The sequence below is a fragment of the Cervus elaphus genome, chromosome 1 (genome assembly GCF_910594005.1).
Source record: "Cervus elaphus chromosome 1, mCerEla1.1, whole genome shotgun sequence".
Lineage (NCBI taxonomy): Eukaryota > Metazoa > Chordata > Mammalia > Artiodactyla > Cervidae > Cervus > Cervus elaphus.
The window spans coordinates 49,633,740-49,649,982 of NC_057815.1; the positions used below are offsets into that span (position 1 = coordinate 49,633,740).

Sequence of the window (16,243 nt, forward strand, 5' to 3'; positions counted from 1 at the left end):
CTGTTCTAATTTTCCCCCCAGTCTGTCTATTCTTTGCTTTTCAGTTTTAGAAGTTTCTGTTGCCATGTTCTCAAGCTCAAAGACGTTCCTGATTTTTCCCATCTACTAATGAGTACATTAAAGACATTCTTCATGTCTTTTATCAGTGGTTTTTTTTAACCTCTTGCATGTCTTTTAGATTTTTTTCTTAAAATTTCCACTTGTCTGCATACATTTTCTATCTGTTCTTGCATATTTTCTATTTTTTCCATTAAAACCCTTAGTGTATTACTCACAGTTTTTAAAAATTCCTGGTCTGACAATTGCAACAGTCTTGCCATATCTGACTCTGATTCTGACACTTTTTCATTCTCTTCAACCTGTAGTTATTGCTTTTCAGTATACTTTGCACTTTTTTTGTTGTTGTTGAAAGGCAAACATGACGTACTGGATAAAAAGAGCTAAGATAAATAAGCTTTTAGTAATTTATCACTGAAGTATAGGAGAGAGGGAAAGTGTTCCCTCGCCCTGTGATTAGGCCTCAGTCATTTGGTGACCCTGTGGCCCTGGACCATGAGCTTTACTAGTGCTTCTCCTTCCTTCCCTCCCCCTCCCCCTTAGGTGGGACACTTTGGCTGGAGGGGGCTGGAGTTGAGTATTTTCCTTCTCCCACATGGAAGGCTAGAGGAAGCTGGAATTGAGTATTTCACTTTCCCAGGTAGGTTAGGTTCTGATAAATCCTACCATGTTGAGCTCTGGTAAAAATGTTTTTCTTGAGTGTAGGCTTTGTTCAGAACAGACTAATCTGGTATATTTCAAAATGGTTCCTTTTCCTCTTTCTCTGCTGGAAGCACAGGGGGATCGTTCTCTGATATTCACTGTGAAGACCTGTCAGAGCACCTGGAGGTAACACTCACAAAAGTGTAGAATATAATTGGGTCTCCCTGGAATTTTTAAGTTTAAATTGTCCACAGCAAGCTTTCAGTAATTTTTCAATGATAGTTTATATTTTCCTACCTTGGCACTGGTTGCCATAAAAGTTTCTGCTCTTGTAATTTGTGAATCTCTGTATCTACCTGTCTTTCTCTTCAATACTTGGAGCTTTGATTTGCTAGGTGAGCTCACTTCTCTGATGGATCAAAAAAGAGTTATTGATTTTTGAGTTTGTTCAGATTTTAAATTGTTGCTGGAACTCAGTGTCAATTTCTAAACTTCTTACATGCCAAACTGGAAACCAGAAGTCTACTATGTACATTTGTTTCTTTTTCTTATCTTATCTCTCTACCTAGGATTACCAGGATGACATTGAATATAAGGATAATAGGTACTTCTGACTTGTTCTTAAACTCAGAAGAAAGCATTCAGTATTTAACCATTAATAACGATGTTTGTTGTAGGTGTATGATCAAAATAAGGAAGTATTCTCTCATTCTTAGATTGCTGAGAGTTCTTTTTTTAAATATCATGAATGAGTATTGAATGTTATAAAGTGCTTTATCTGTATCTATGGCAATGATCATATGATTTTTCACCTTTTTCATATAAAGCATATTGTATTGCTTGGTATTTGAATCTTTAAGCAATTCTGTATTCCTGGAATAATCCCACTTGATCCTTTTATATATTGTTGGATTACATTTGCTAATATTTTGTTGAGGATTTTTGTATCTATATTTATGACAGAGACTGGTCTGTAGAGTTCTTATAATGTACTTGTCAAGGTTTTTCTGGTATCACAAAATGAATTGGGCAATGATTCTTGTTTGTCTTTTTTCTGAAGAATTTGTATGATATCGATACAATTTCTTCCTTGAATGTTTGAAAAAATTCATGAATTTAACAATCAGGGTCTAGAGTACCTCTGTGGAAAAGCTTTAATTATAAATCCAATGTCTTTAGTAGATAAAGAACTATTTTGGTTTTCTAGTTTAATAAGTTATTTAAAGGAAATATTTCTTTTTTATCTAAACTTTCAAATTTATTAGAGTAAAGTTGTTTACTCATTATTATAGTATCTGTCGGAATATATAGTGATATCTCCTTTTCATTACTAATAATAATTTGTTTCCCCTGTTACTTGAGATATCTTGCAGGTTTATTAATTTTATTATTTTTTCAAAAAATTATCTTTTCAGTTTTATTTTGTTCTCTATTGTACTTCAGCTGTCCATTTCATTGATTTGTGCTCTCATATATGTTTTCATCATCCTCTTCTGGAGGTTTTTTGTTGTCCTTTTTAGATTGAGCTTAGGTAGTTGATTTTCAACCTTTCTGCTTTTGTAGCCTTTGCATTTTAAGTTAATAGCTGCATTATCTGACATATAAATTTTAAGATGTCAGATTTTCATTATAATTCAGCTCAAAATATCATCTAATATCATTGTGATTAATTTTTTGTGCTATAGATTTGTTAAGTGTGTTGCTTAAGTCCCGATTTATTGACTTCCTAGTTATTTTCATATTATCTGTTCCTATTTTGATTTCATTGTGGTCCAAAAACTACTGTCCATAATTTCAATTTTTTAAATTTGTTTAGACTTGCTTTATCCCTAAACATGTGTCTGTTTGAGCAATTTCCATGTGCACTTGAACAGAATGTATATTATACAATTGGGGGGTAGTTTTTGATATGTATCATTTAGTATGAGTTAGTCATATTGCTTATTCTGCATTTCTATTGATTTTTCTCTTATTCTACTGAGGGAGCTATGTTAAAAATCTCAACTGTGATTGTGGAAATGCTTAATTTTTCTCTGTTGGCTTTGTTTTATTTTATTGATTGTACTAGTTTTAGGATTGTTGAAATGATCCTTTTATCATTATTCAGTGTTCTTCCTTACCTCTGTTGATATGTCTTGTCTTAAAATGTATTTACCTAATATTAATATATCTGTATCTGCTTTTTCTTTTGGCTGATGCTTGTATGATATACCCCTTTTTTATCTATTTACTTTTAACCTTTTTTTATCCTATATTTAAAGTTTCCCTGTTTTAAAAAACATAAAGTTGGATTCTGATTTTCATCCCAATTTGACTATCTTTTAAAATTTGTCATATTTAGCCCATTTACATTAATATAATTTCTGATATTTGGTTTTAAATCTACCATTTAAAAATTTATTTTCTGTTTTCCCTGTTCATCTGGTTTTTATTTCTTAGTTTTTGCCTTTTTTTTTAAAAATTAATCATGCATTTTGCTATTATTTCATTTTTCCTTCTCTATGACCTTATTGATACATGGTCATTTATGCCTCCTTTAGTAGTTATCCAGCTTTCCATTTTGAACTGCTTGGTTATGCTACTTTGCAGGGAGTAGTTAAGGGCTCAAAGCACTCATCAGCTACTTGTATGTATCTTTGAAGCTATGATAAGAATGCTGCACTATCAGGGTTTAAGTCAATTCTCTTTGTGTTCACGATCAGCAGAGTGATCTCTGGGACACCTGTGTTTCAAGGCTGCATCACAAAATGTGATCTTAAGTCACTTTTCCTTATCTAGGCTTCAGTTTCTCTGTTTATAGCATGGTGGTGTTGACTAGTAAATTTTCCAGTAGGTTTTTTAGCTTTACTATTCTCTTATTCCAAAAGAGAGATGTCATGGCTTGCTATTATGTTTTATAAAAAGCCATGACATTCAAAATCCTTTATAAAGATTAATTGCCCTCTACCTCTGTAAAAAGCCAAAGTATTAATGTGAAATTAATGGAAAAACCCGTAAACTATCTTTTAAAACAGTAACTGGTAAAGAATAATTTTCTGAGATAGCATCATTTTTAAAAGTATATTCTATCAATAGTCTTGCTTCTGCTATTAATATGTAACTGATGGGCCCTCTCTCTAATATCAATAAGAAATCTTTAAAAATTTTATGTATTTATGGTTGCACTGGGTCTTTGTTACTTTGCATGGGCTTTCTCTAGTTGTGGTGAGTGGGGGTTACTCTTTGTTGTGGTGTACCAGCTTCTCATTGCAGTGGCTTCTCTTATTGTGGAGCATGGGCTTTATGTACCCAGGCTCAGTAATTGCGGAACACGGGCTTTGTTGCCCCATGGCATGTGGGATTCTCCCAGACCAGAGATTGAACCCATGTCCCCTGCATTGCCAGGCAGACTCTTAACCAATGAACCACTGGGGAAGCCCTAACAAGAAATCTTGATTGCTATATGTGGCACCTATTTTAAAAAATTAGAAAACTGGAAGCGTGAGACTGTAATCTCTGAGGGAAGGAGACAGACTGAGCCCTAATTGTCCTGGCTTTCTACCTAGAGGCATTTAGCAGACCCTGATGCAGGGAGAACCAACCCAAGTACCATAAGACAACCTGATTGACCTGAACAATCAGAGATCAGAGTTTGGGGAAATTATAGTGGCTATAACTTGCAGGAAGGATGCTGAGAGTGAAGGAAATTATACAGAGAGATAATTCCACCAGTCTTCTCAGGGATCCTCTTGAGTTTTGGCTGAATGTTAATACTACATGAATAGAGTGTCACTACAAGAAACTTGGCAAAGGAAAACTACGTGGGAGAGAAAAACTAATAAACTGCGAAACTATCATGGTTCACGTGTTATAGAGATAAATTTAAATTTCTATATTCTCTAGTGCAGTGTCTTCATTGAACACCCAGGGTATTCAGTGGAGACCCAGAAAAGCCATATCTCTGGAGTAAGGATAAATTAGCCCTAGAGTAAATGTTGACCTATTCTCACCATAACAGAGTTTTAAAATGAAACCTCAAAGGGATCAAATGATCTGTGAGTGAATAAATACCCATCAGAAGAAAATTCATAATATTTAAAGGAAAAGAACAAATTCCAAACACTTAGCAATATCAGTTCAGTTCAGTTCAGTCACTCAGTTGTGTCCAACTCTTTGCGACCCCATGAATCACAGCACGCCAGGTCTCCCTCTCCGTCACCAACTCCCGGAGTTTACTCAAACTCATGCCCATCGAGTCAGTGATGCCATCCAGCCATCTCATCCTCTGTCGTCCCCTTCTCCTCCTGCCCCCAATCCCTCCCAGCATCAGGGTCTTTTCCAATGAGTCAACTCTTCTCATGAGGTGGTCAAAGTATTGGAGTTTCAGCTTCAGCATCAGTCCTTCCAGTGAACGCCCAGGATTGATCTCCTTTAGGATGGACTGGTTTGATCTCCTTGCAGTCCAAGGGACTCTCAAGAGTCTTCTCCAACACCACAGTTCAAAAGCATCAATTTTTTGGCGCTCAGCTTTCTTCACAGTCCAACTCTCACATCCATACATGACCACTGGAAAAACCATAGCCTTGACCAGACAGACCTTTGCTGGCAAAGTAATGTCTCTGCTTTTTAATATGCTGTCTAGTTTGGTCATAACTTTCCTTCCAAGGAGTAAGCATCTTTTAATTTCATGGCTGCAGTCACCATCTGCAGTGATTTTGGAGCCCAGAAAAATAAAGTCTGACACTGTTTCCACTGTCTCCCCATCTATTTCCCATGAGGTGATGGGACCAGATGCCATGATCTTAGTTTTCTGAATGTTGAGCTTTAAGCCAACTTTTTCACTCTCCTCTTTCACTTTCATCAAGAGGCTCTTTAATTCTTAACTTTCTGCCATAAGGGTGCTGTCATCTGCATATCTGAAGTTATTGATATTTCTCCCAGCAGTCTTAATTCCAGCTTGTGCTTCTTCCAGCCCAGCATTTCTCATGATGTATTCTGAATGTAAGTTAAATAAGCAGGGTGACAATATACAGCCTTGACGTACTCCTTTTCCTATTTGGAATCAGTCTGTTGTTCCATGTCCAGTTCTAACTGTTGCTTCCTGACCTGCATACAGGTTTCTCAAGAGGCAGGTCAGGTGGTCTGGTATTCCCATCTCTTTCAGAATTTTCCACAGTTTATTGTGATCCACACAGTTGAAGGCTTTGGCATAGTCAATAAAGCAGAAATAGATGTTTTTCTGGCACTCTTGCTTTTGTGATGATCCAGTGGATATTGGCAATTTGATCTCTGGTTCCTCTGCCTTTTTTAAAACCAGCTTGAACATCTGGAAGTTCTCGGTTCACGTATTGCTGAAGCCTGGCTTGGAGAATTTTGAGCATTACTTTACTAGCGTGTGAGATGAGTGCAATTGTGTGATAGTTTGAACATTCTTTGGCATTGCCTTTCTTAGGGATTGGAATGAAAACTGAGTTTTTCCAGTCCTGTGGCCACTGCTGAGTTTTCCAAATTTGCTGGCATATTGAGTGCAGCACTTTCACAGCATCATCTTTCAGGATTTGAAATAGCTCAACTGGAATTCCATCACATGTGCTAGCTTTGTTTGTAGTGATGCTTTCTAAGGCCCACTTGACTTCACATTCCAGGATGTCTGGCTCTAGGTGAGTGATCACACCATTGTGATTATCTGGGTTGTGAAGATCTTTTTTGTACAGTTCTTCTGTGTACTCTTGTCACCTCTTCTTAATATTTTCTGCTTCTGTTAGGTCCATACCATTTCTGTCCTTTATTGAGCCCATCTTTGCATGAAATGTTCCCTTGGTATCTCTCATTTTCTTGAAGAGATCTCTAGTCTTTCTCATTCTGTTGTTTCCCTCTATTTCTTTGCACTGATCACTGAGGCAGGCTTTCTTATCTCTCCTGGCTATTCTTTGGAACTCTGCATTCAAATGGGAATATCTTTCCTTTTCTCCTTTGCTTTTGGCTTCCCTTCTTTTCACAGCTATTTGTAAGGCCTCCTCAGACTACCATTTTGCCTTTTTGCATTTCTTTTTCTTGAGGATGGTCTTGATCCCTGTCTCCTGTACAATGTCATGAACCTCCATCCATAGTTCATCAGGCTCTCTGTCTATCAGATCTAGTCCCTTAAACCTATTTATCACTTCCACTGTATAGTCATAAGGGATTTGATTTAGGTCATACCTGAATGGTCTAGTGGTTATCCCTACTTTCTTCAATTTAAGTCTGAATTTGGCAATAGGGAGTTCATGATCTGAGCCATAGTCAGCTCCCAGTCTTGTTTTTGCTGACTGTATAGAGCTTCTTCATCTTTGGCTGCAAAGAGTATAATCAATCTGATTTTGGTGTTGACCATCTGGTGATGTCCATGTGTAGTCTTCTCCTGTGTTGTTGGAAGAGGGTGTTTGCTATGACCAGTGTGGTTTCTTGGCAAAACTCTATTAGCCTTTGCCCTGCTTCATTCCGTACTCCAAGGCCAAATTTGCCTGTTACTCCAGGTGTTTCTTGACTTCCTACTTTTGCATTCCAGTCCCCTATAATGAAAAGGACATCTTTTTTGGGTGATAGTTCTAAAAGGTCTTGTAAGTCTTCATAGAACTGTTCAACTTCAGCTTCTTCAGCGTTACTGGTTGGGGCTGTGTACATATTACCAATATACAATAAAATAAAATAGTAGACATATGAAGAAGAAGAAATCAGTCAATAGAAAGAGACTGAGAAATTAAAGAGATAGTAGAATTAGAAGATAATGACTGAAAATTAACATATGCTCAAGGATTGAAGGAAAATATGAACATATTGAAGACAGAAATGAAAACAATAAAAAACAGCATTTAGAAATCCAAGAAGTGAAAAATATAATACCTGAAATTTTAAAAAATTACTCGAAGTATTTAAATAATTAGCTGTCAATTAAAAGATCAGTTAAACTAAAAACAGAGCAATAGAAACCATCCAGACAGGAGCACAGAGAGAAATAAGACAGGGGAAAAAAATTAAACAGAGCCTCATAGCTTTTAAGAGGTAATGGTGAGTCATATGTGCAATTAGAGTTCCTAGAGATGATATACCAAACATATATATATGTGTGTGTATATATATATATATACATGTCATGTATATATATGTATAGATACATATAATGTGAAAAAATGGCTGGAAAAATTCCAAATTTGTCAAAAAATATAAATCTCTGGGCTCAAGAAAGATAAACACAAAGAAAAATATATATCAGGGCACACTAAAATAAATTGCTATAAACTAATGAAAGAGAATCTTAAAAGTCACCAGAAATGCATTGTTTTTAGTGGGGAAAAAGTGGAAATTATCCCTGATGCCACATCCAAAAAAATACAAATCAGAGACATTGCAATGGCATCTTTTGGAGTCCTAAAAGGAAAAAAATAATCTCGAATTCCACGTTTATTAAAAATATACTTCAGACTGGAAGGTGAAATAAAGACATTTCAGACAAACAAAAGTTCAGAGAATTTACTGCCAGTGAGTTTTCTCTATGGTATATTTTAATGAAATTTTGTTAGGCTAAAGGAAAATAATTCTAGATGAAAGCTTAGGTTTTTAAAAAGAAATGAAGAGTATTGGAAATGGTAAATCTGAAGACATTTTTTAGTAGTTAGAATATAATTTTTTTAGGTGTAATTAATTTAGGTATAATTTACTTTACAGCAAAACATATAGCAATGTATTATGGAGTTTAAAACATTTAAAAGTAGTATGTTTAAAAACAACAGCACCAAAGAGGGGGTATTTTTAAGTTTCTTACATTGTATATTACATGGTATATTACTTGATGATAGTCTGTTGTAAGTTAAAGATACATATTCTTGACCAACCAATAGAATAATGAAATAAACAGGTACAACTAATAAATCAACAGGGGAGAAAAAATAACTCTTAAAAGTTAAAGTAATTAAATATAAAATAAAGAAAACATAGCAAAATCGTAGACTTAAACTCTATTGACAATAATTATATTAAATATAAATGTACTAATTGTACTAATTTTGAAAGATAGAAATTATCAGATTGGATTTAAAAGCAAGAATCAATTAATACACTGGCTATAAGAAACACAGTAAATATAAAGATATAGATAGGTTTGAAGTAAAAGGGTGAGCAAAGATAATGCAAACACTAATGATAAGAAAGCTGAAGTGGTTATATTAATATAAAAGTAGACTGTAGAGAAAGGAATATTACCATAGATTTTAAAAATATATTCCATTATGATTAAAGAGCTAGGTCATCAGGAAGACATAACATTTATAAATGTGTATGCATCTAAAAACAGAGGCTCAAAATGCATGAAGCAGAAGTTGACAAACTGAAAATAAAAAAAGACAAGTCTATAATTATTGTTGGAGATTTCAGTACTTCTCTTCCAAAATTTGAAAAAAAAAGACAGAAAATCCATAAGAATATAGAAGACCTGAAAAACATTATCAAAGAATTTGACCTAATTGACATTGATAGAGCATTACACTTAAAAATTATAGAAAAGTTATTCTTTTGAAATATATATGCAAATCTCAAAAAATAAAGCATATGCTAGAACATAAAACAAGTCTCAATAAACATAAAAGGACTGAAATTATGGAGAATATATTCCTTGTTTACAGTGGAAATAAATTGCAAATAGATAAAATTACAAATAGATAACAAAAATATCAAATGTTTGGGAATTAAAACACATACTTCTAAATAAACCATATAAAAAGGAAAAGAACAAGGAAATGTATAAAATATATTAAACTGAATGATATTGAAAACACATCCTAACAAAATGTGTGTGATAAAATTAAAATAGTACTTTGAGGGAATTTCTTAGCTTTCAATATTTATATTAAGAATAATAAAGGATGAATAGTGACCAATAGATTCAAGGCAAATCCAATAAAATCCAAGATGTTTTATTTTGATGGGGGGATGGAGAGACAAACAAACTGATTCTAAATTCAAATGGAAATGTCAAGGCTGAAGATAGTCAAAACAAATTTGAAATGGAAGAACAAAAATGGAGGACTTAATCTATGTCATTACAAGACTTACTATAAAGCTCAATAATCAAAACAGTTTGGTATTAGTGTAAGGATAATGAATTAATCAATTAAACAGAACAGAGAATCCGGAAACAGACTTATACACGTGAAATAACAGACTGGATCACAGATCTAAATATAACTAGAATTGTAAAGCTTCTAGAAGAAAATGTAGGAGAGTACTTCATGATCTTGGTGGACGTAAAGATTTCTTAGATGAAAACACTAATCATAAAGAAAATAACCTTGGTAATTATAATTGGATATGTAACTGGATAACATCAATATAAAATACTATGACTCCTCACAAGATACCTCGTGAAAATAAAGGCATACTGTAGACTAGGTTAAAAGATTTGAATTTACATAAATATATAAAAGATATGTATCTGTTTATATGTATATCAATAACATGTGTAATATAGAACAAATTATATGTATCATAGAAATACATAATTTATATTGTATAAATATGTAATTTATAAAGTATATATAAATGTAAAAAACTCTTAAAGCTCACAAAGCTAAAGACAAATGATTGCATATAAAAATGGCCAAAATATTTGAATAACACTCCACAAAAGAAGATATATAAATGGCCGATAAGCATATTAAAGTATGTTTTATTCTATAGTCATTAAGGAAGTGTAAATGTAAGTTAAAGCCACGTGAGATACCATTCTACAATCACTAGAATGACTAAAAGTATTAACACTAAGAAGTGTTAAGGAGACTACAGAGCAACTAGAACTCCCATGCTTTGTTAATGGAAGTGTGAAATGATGCAGTCCTTATGGAAAACTATTTGGCAGTTTCTTTTAAAATCACATTTATAATGACTCCACTTTTAAAAGCAAGTTCCATTTTTAGAGGGGAAAAAGAGATGTATATTCATAAAAAGACTTCAGAATGAATTTTCATAATGGCCCCAAAGTGGGAGAAACCCACATGTCCAAAAACAGGTGAATGGATAAACAATTTGTGATGTATTTGTATAATGGAAATCTATCCATTAACAAAAGGAATCAAAGTCCTCATACATGCTGCAACATGATTGAATCTCAAAAATTGTATGCTAGTTGAAAGGATTCATATCCAAAAAGCATTGATGCATACTGCATACTTTAATTTTTATAAAATTCAAAAGTAGGCAAAATTATTTTATAGCAATAGAAGTCAGATCCATGGTTACCTGGGTTAGGATTATGGGTAAATGACTGAAAGGGAGCATATGATAACTTTTTGGAAATGTTCTATATTTTTTTTGTGTGGTGACTGCTACATGAGTGTTTAATTTGACAAAATTCATCAAATACACATTTAAGATGGGTGATTTTATTATATGATATATATTAAATTATATGTCAATATTGTTAATTAAAAAAAAAGTCATTCTGTCACTGTTTAACACACACAAAGTGATCTTCTTTAGTATATTAAAGAATTTGTTTTAGTAATTACTATGTTCACAGCTTAAGTAATATGGAAGAACACAAAAGTAGTATTGGAAACATTCCCTGATCATGAAGGAACTTAGGTAATATAGAATGAACTTGACTATATATTTAGTCATATGGTGATAAAATTGTTAAGTAATAGCAGTGATAGATGGAGAAGAAAGAGTTATGAAGTTCAGAGTTAATGAATTGATACCTGGAAAAAGTACAAAAAGCACAGTGCCTGAGAGATAATATGTGCTCAGCAAGTGTTATTTTGCTTTTCAGAGGGTGAGAATTTATGCATCAAGTGATGAATCAAGGCATGATCGAGGAGGTGATATTTAATGTAGGTACTGCAGAATAGGAGTGTTTTTCATAGGCATCAAGAAGTGGGGAGACTCTAATGTTAGGAAGATGTCGTGATCAAAAGTGTGGAAGTGAAAAAAGTATAAGACATGTACAGAAGAGTGAGTTATGTTTGGTGAATTCATTTAAAAAGAATGAACAGTTTCAGGTAGCAAAAATAGTGGGAGATGAATCACTAGGGTCAGATTATCAAGGGCCCTTAGAACCAACTTGAATATATCCTTATTTTAAATTGATCTCTTATGGATTGTCAATGCATGAATAAAATATACAGGAAGGGATATTTTATCAGTAAAGACTTATTTTGTAATTTTGTTTTATAACGTTAAATATAAAGTCAACTAACCAGAACAATGAAGCTGCTTTGATGAACATGAAACTGAAACTGGGGCTTGCTCATCTTAGATGGGAGTTGTGTTTAATGACCTTGAGTTTCTACTTTTGCTATTCTTGTTCAGTCAGTGGTATCCGACTCTTTGTGACCCCTGGACTGCAGCACGCCAGGCTTCCCTGTCCTTCACTATTTCCCAGAGTTTGCTCCAACTCATGTCCATTGAGTCAATGATGCCATCCAGCCATCTCATCCTCTGTCATCCCCTTCTCCTCCTGCCTTCAATCTTTCCCAGCATCAGGGTCTTTGTCAATGAGTCGGCTCTTCTCATCAGGTGGCCAAAGTATTGGAACTTCAGACATTGATTGCATCATGTTCAGAAAATTCTAATTCAGATAGCTAAATAATTGTAAATAGCAGTCCTATAGTATTTTATCTTAACATTGCTGCATATCTTTCAATAAAGCAAGAGGCTTATTTCAAGATTTGCATAATAAATGTTTTACTCAAGTAATACAAGGTAATGCATTGGTGTTTTTCAGTGCATTAAAATTGTATACCCTGCAGTGGTAAAGAATCCACCTGCCAATGCAGGAAATGCAGGTTCAGCTTGGTCTCTGAGTCGGGAAGATCTCCTGGAGTAGGAAATAGCAACCCACTCCAGGATTCTTGCCTGGAGAAGTCCATGGACAGAGGAACTTGGTGGGCTATAGTCCATGAGGTCGCAAAGAGTTGGACATGATTGAGCATGTGCACATGCTGTGACAGTTTTTGTTATGGTTTTGTTTTTGTTCAGTATCTTTTAAAGTTGCAACTGGCTTTTTAAAGAAAGCCAACTCAATTAGTATAAGCAAAAACAGGAATATATTGGCTTACATTATCAAGAATCACAGGAGCAGAATTTGGCTTTTCTTTTTTGGAATGTAACTATGCTAACATGATATAAAGATTTTATCTCCCCTCTATCTTTTCCTATTTGCTCCTCTACTTTTCCTAGTATTTTTGGCATTATTCATTCTTATTGCAGACAGACTCCATGTACCAGGGAGAATGGCCATGACAATCCTAGGCCCACATGCTTATAACTTTCAACTTGAACAAAAGAGAGCCTTTCTGGATCGTTTCAGGAGAGAATTCTGACGGGGTCAAATTCCTCTGTGTCTGGGAAAAGCAGTAGATTGCAAACAAGGCAGACTGCAAAGCACTGTGATTGACAACTTCATCGGGACAATATTGGCATTCAGAAATATAACCCAAAGAAATTCTATCAAAAGAAGGAGTATAAGATACAATGGATGCATAAAATTATTGTTTCCACAGTCCTATGAAGTTTTAAAAAAGCAGTTAAATATGTAATTGAAAGAGTGAAAATGAAATCAAACGTTTGTAGAACACAAAGAGCAACATCCCGTGTTGTATTTGACTACCTTTAGCCTTTGGCAGTGGAGTGATGGAAAAGTATCAGTCTCTGCACTTACTTCTGTGCACTGCATACATGAAATAAACTGTAATCTGGAAGGGATTACTGTTTGAGTTCAACAGTATTTTTAAGCAGTATCTTAGCTATTCCTTAGTTGATGCTTTCAGGTAAAGAAAGCTCTTAGCTCAGACAAGGTAAGACGTTATGGAAAATGCAGTATGGAGGAACAAGATCGGCCTAATGGAGTATGTATGGGAGACATGGTTGTTGAACACTACTTTCACTGCAATACCATTTTTAGCATCCCTGTCTAAAGAACTAGAGTGCTTCACTCCACATCTGAAGAAATTAATAATAGACATGATTTCTTCTATTATTTTTATATTATTGAACATAATTATTTTTCCTACTATTTTCTATTACTATGCATCATAATAGAAAAAAATAATTTTCACTGGGATTTCCCTGGTGGCTCAGATGGTAAAGAATCTGCCTGCAGTGCAGAGGACCTGGATTTGATCCCTGGGTTGGGAAGATCCCCTAGAGGAGGAAATAGCAATTCGGTATTCTTGCCTGGGAAATCCCATGGACAGAGGAGCCTGATGGGCTACAGTCCATAATGTCACGAAGAGTTGGACATGACTGAGTGACTAGCACACACATTATTATTTTTTTCTATCATTGAGAGCTGCTTCATAGAGACTATAAAACTGATGTCAAGTAATGATTTAAATAGTCATTTCAGTGAAACCAGCACTGAACTGGAGCCAGGACTCTGTCACCGACTGTTTGACTTTGGGCAAGGCAAGGTCAGGGAGGTGACTTCCATATCTTGACTCTGTTTCCTCATTTCTGAAATGGGGTTTTAGTCTTAGTGATCATTGAAGTCTCAGCTACGGCAGGAGGCTGTGAGCCTCTGATTCACCTGCTGGTTGCCCCTCTTTTTCTGTATTGGCATTGGTAGCAGTTGTACTTTGAGATATATGCAGGAGGAATTTGGTTTTCAATGATCCTTCTGATACTTTTAGGTGCTAAGCATCTTTGGAAAGCAGATGAAAGAGATACCTCTTACCTGCACATGTAGAACAATGTGAGTTCCATGAATGTATGTTAAGTGCCAGTTTTAAGTGGTCCCTATAAAACATTATCAGACTTTGGTAGATCAAAACAGTACAAAGAGAGAATATTGAAATTAATGTGATGATGTCTATATATGTTTTTCTGGCAGCTCTTAAATGTGGGGCTTTCTCTCTGTTATAAACATGTCAAAATTGTGCATCTAAGAGTTCAAATGACATTTTCAGTAGCTACCATTGACACACACATACCGAGACACTCACAGTATATTATCTAGTAAAGTGGTTGTAGAATTAACATTTTTCCTGGAAGGAATATATTTGATTTAATGACCAAATCATTTTAAAGCAGCACAACAGAATTTCACAGGAACTAAATCTATTTCTTCACACCGATCATGCGTGTTTTACTCAAGCATTGAGTCATTAGCATGTTTATAATGGTTCTAATTTAGCACAACATTTTCTGAATTTTATCCTTGAGTCATTTACAAATTGTTCATATTGAATAAACAAAGGAAACAGATTGCATTTTATACTTAGTAATTTATCTGAAAGAAGAGGGGAGGGTTAATTGTTTGAAAGTTTTGGTCTGTTTGGGGAAGTGAGCTTGCTTTTTCATTGCTAGGCATAAATGCCATTTCTCATCTTTTGGGGGATGGGGGGGAGGCTATGGAGGAGTAAAATGAAAAATTAGGACCAGGACAAGATTGGCCACTCCCAGAGGGGAGTGTGGAGCAAAAGGGGAGCTGGCACGAGATTATCCAAAACAGTTGGTGCATTCCTTAATGATCAAGTGCTTGAGAAGTCCAGCTCTTCCTGGCAGAGCATCTGTGTTGATGTTTATATCATTGCCCTGCTGTATGGGAAAGGCATGCTTTCTCTTGCTGCTTGGCTAAAAATAGGATGGAATATAGCATTGTATGAGATATTTTAAGTTAGCAAAAACATTTAAGAGGTTAAAGGTTTGGCTTTTGGATCAAAAAAGATCAGTGATATAACTTGTGGTGTTCCTTGAAGACTGAATTTTATCTGCCGTTTGTCAGTGATTCGAACTCTTGGTTAGGCAAGTTATTCTAGGTTTGTTTGGTGCAGTCTGAGAAGCCCCCTCTACTGTCTTTTCTGTCAGCTTCCCAGCATGAGGAGCAAGATTGAGAACAGCGTCTATTTATACCCCCTTGTTCGTATTTGGAAAATCAGTTGTTTCACTGGAGAGGGGGAGAGAAAGAGAAGGAGAGCACGCACAGTCGATCAGGGAGTGTGCTCTGTACGTTACAGTGACTTCAAAATAAAACTGGCGCATTTTAGTGTCTAATTATTTTAGTGAGCTTGGAGGGTTTTAATTAAAATTTAAGAGTGCTCTTCAAGCTCTCCAAGCTCCAATTTTATCCCACTGTATTGTGGAGCACTTGTCACTGTGGAAAAATGCACAGTAACTGCCATGTGCATCTCTGTTTCCTAATGAAAAATATGAGATTGATGATCAGCAGGGATATAAATATATATTATCAAAATTAGCTGTAAACCAAGGTCAAGGATACTTTTGATAAGTTTTCACTGTTCTTTGGATACATAGAAAATTTATTGCCCTTGAAATTTATGATTCCTGTGGTAAAAATAAAAGGGATTGCTTTAAAAAAAGTTAAAAAAGCAGTAGGAAATCTGCACACAGGAGGAGCAGGCATTGTTGTTTCTCATTAAACTATTTTAAAGTTATTTTCTATGTCTTGTTTCTAATGTTTTAGCATTTCTAACTTTTAAATATCACTTTGAGGTAAAAGGGATAATGGTAAGTGTTTTCTCACAGGTAAATTGTTTTAAAGTACAATAAAAAATTTTTCCCATTATCCTTTCCT

At 34.8% G+C, this 16,243-nt stretch overlaps 1 protein-coding gene across 31 annotated transcripts in view; it reads left to right on the forward strand.

The window, feature by feature from the left end:
* SOX6 (SRY-box transcription factor 6) overlaps positions 1-16,243 on the forward strand; it is a 677,134-nt gene that overhangs the window by 376,941 nt on the left and 283,950 nt on the right. The window contains exon 1 of one of the 31 annotated variants that reach the window (XM_043902350.1): positions 661-697. The exons of the other annotated variants lie outside the window; for them this stretch is intronic. The gene's annotated coding sequence lies outside the window, so the exon portion shown is untranslated. Of the gene's footprint in view, positions 1-660; positions 698-16,243 lie in introns of those variants that run through there. 31 annotated transcript variants of the gene reach the window in all.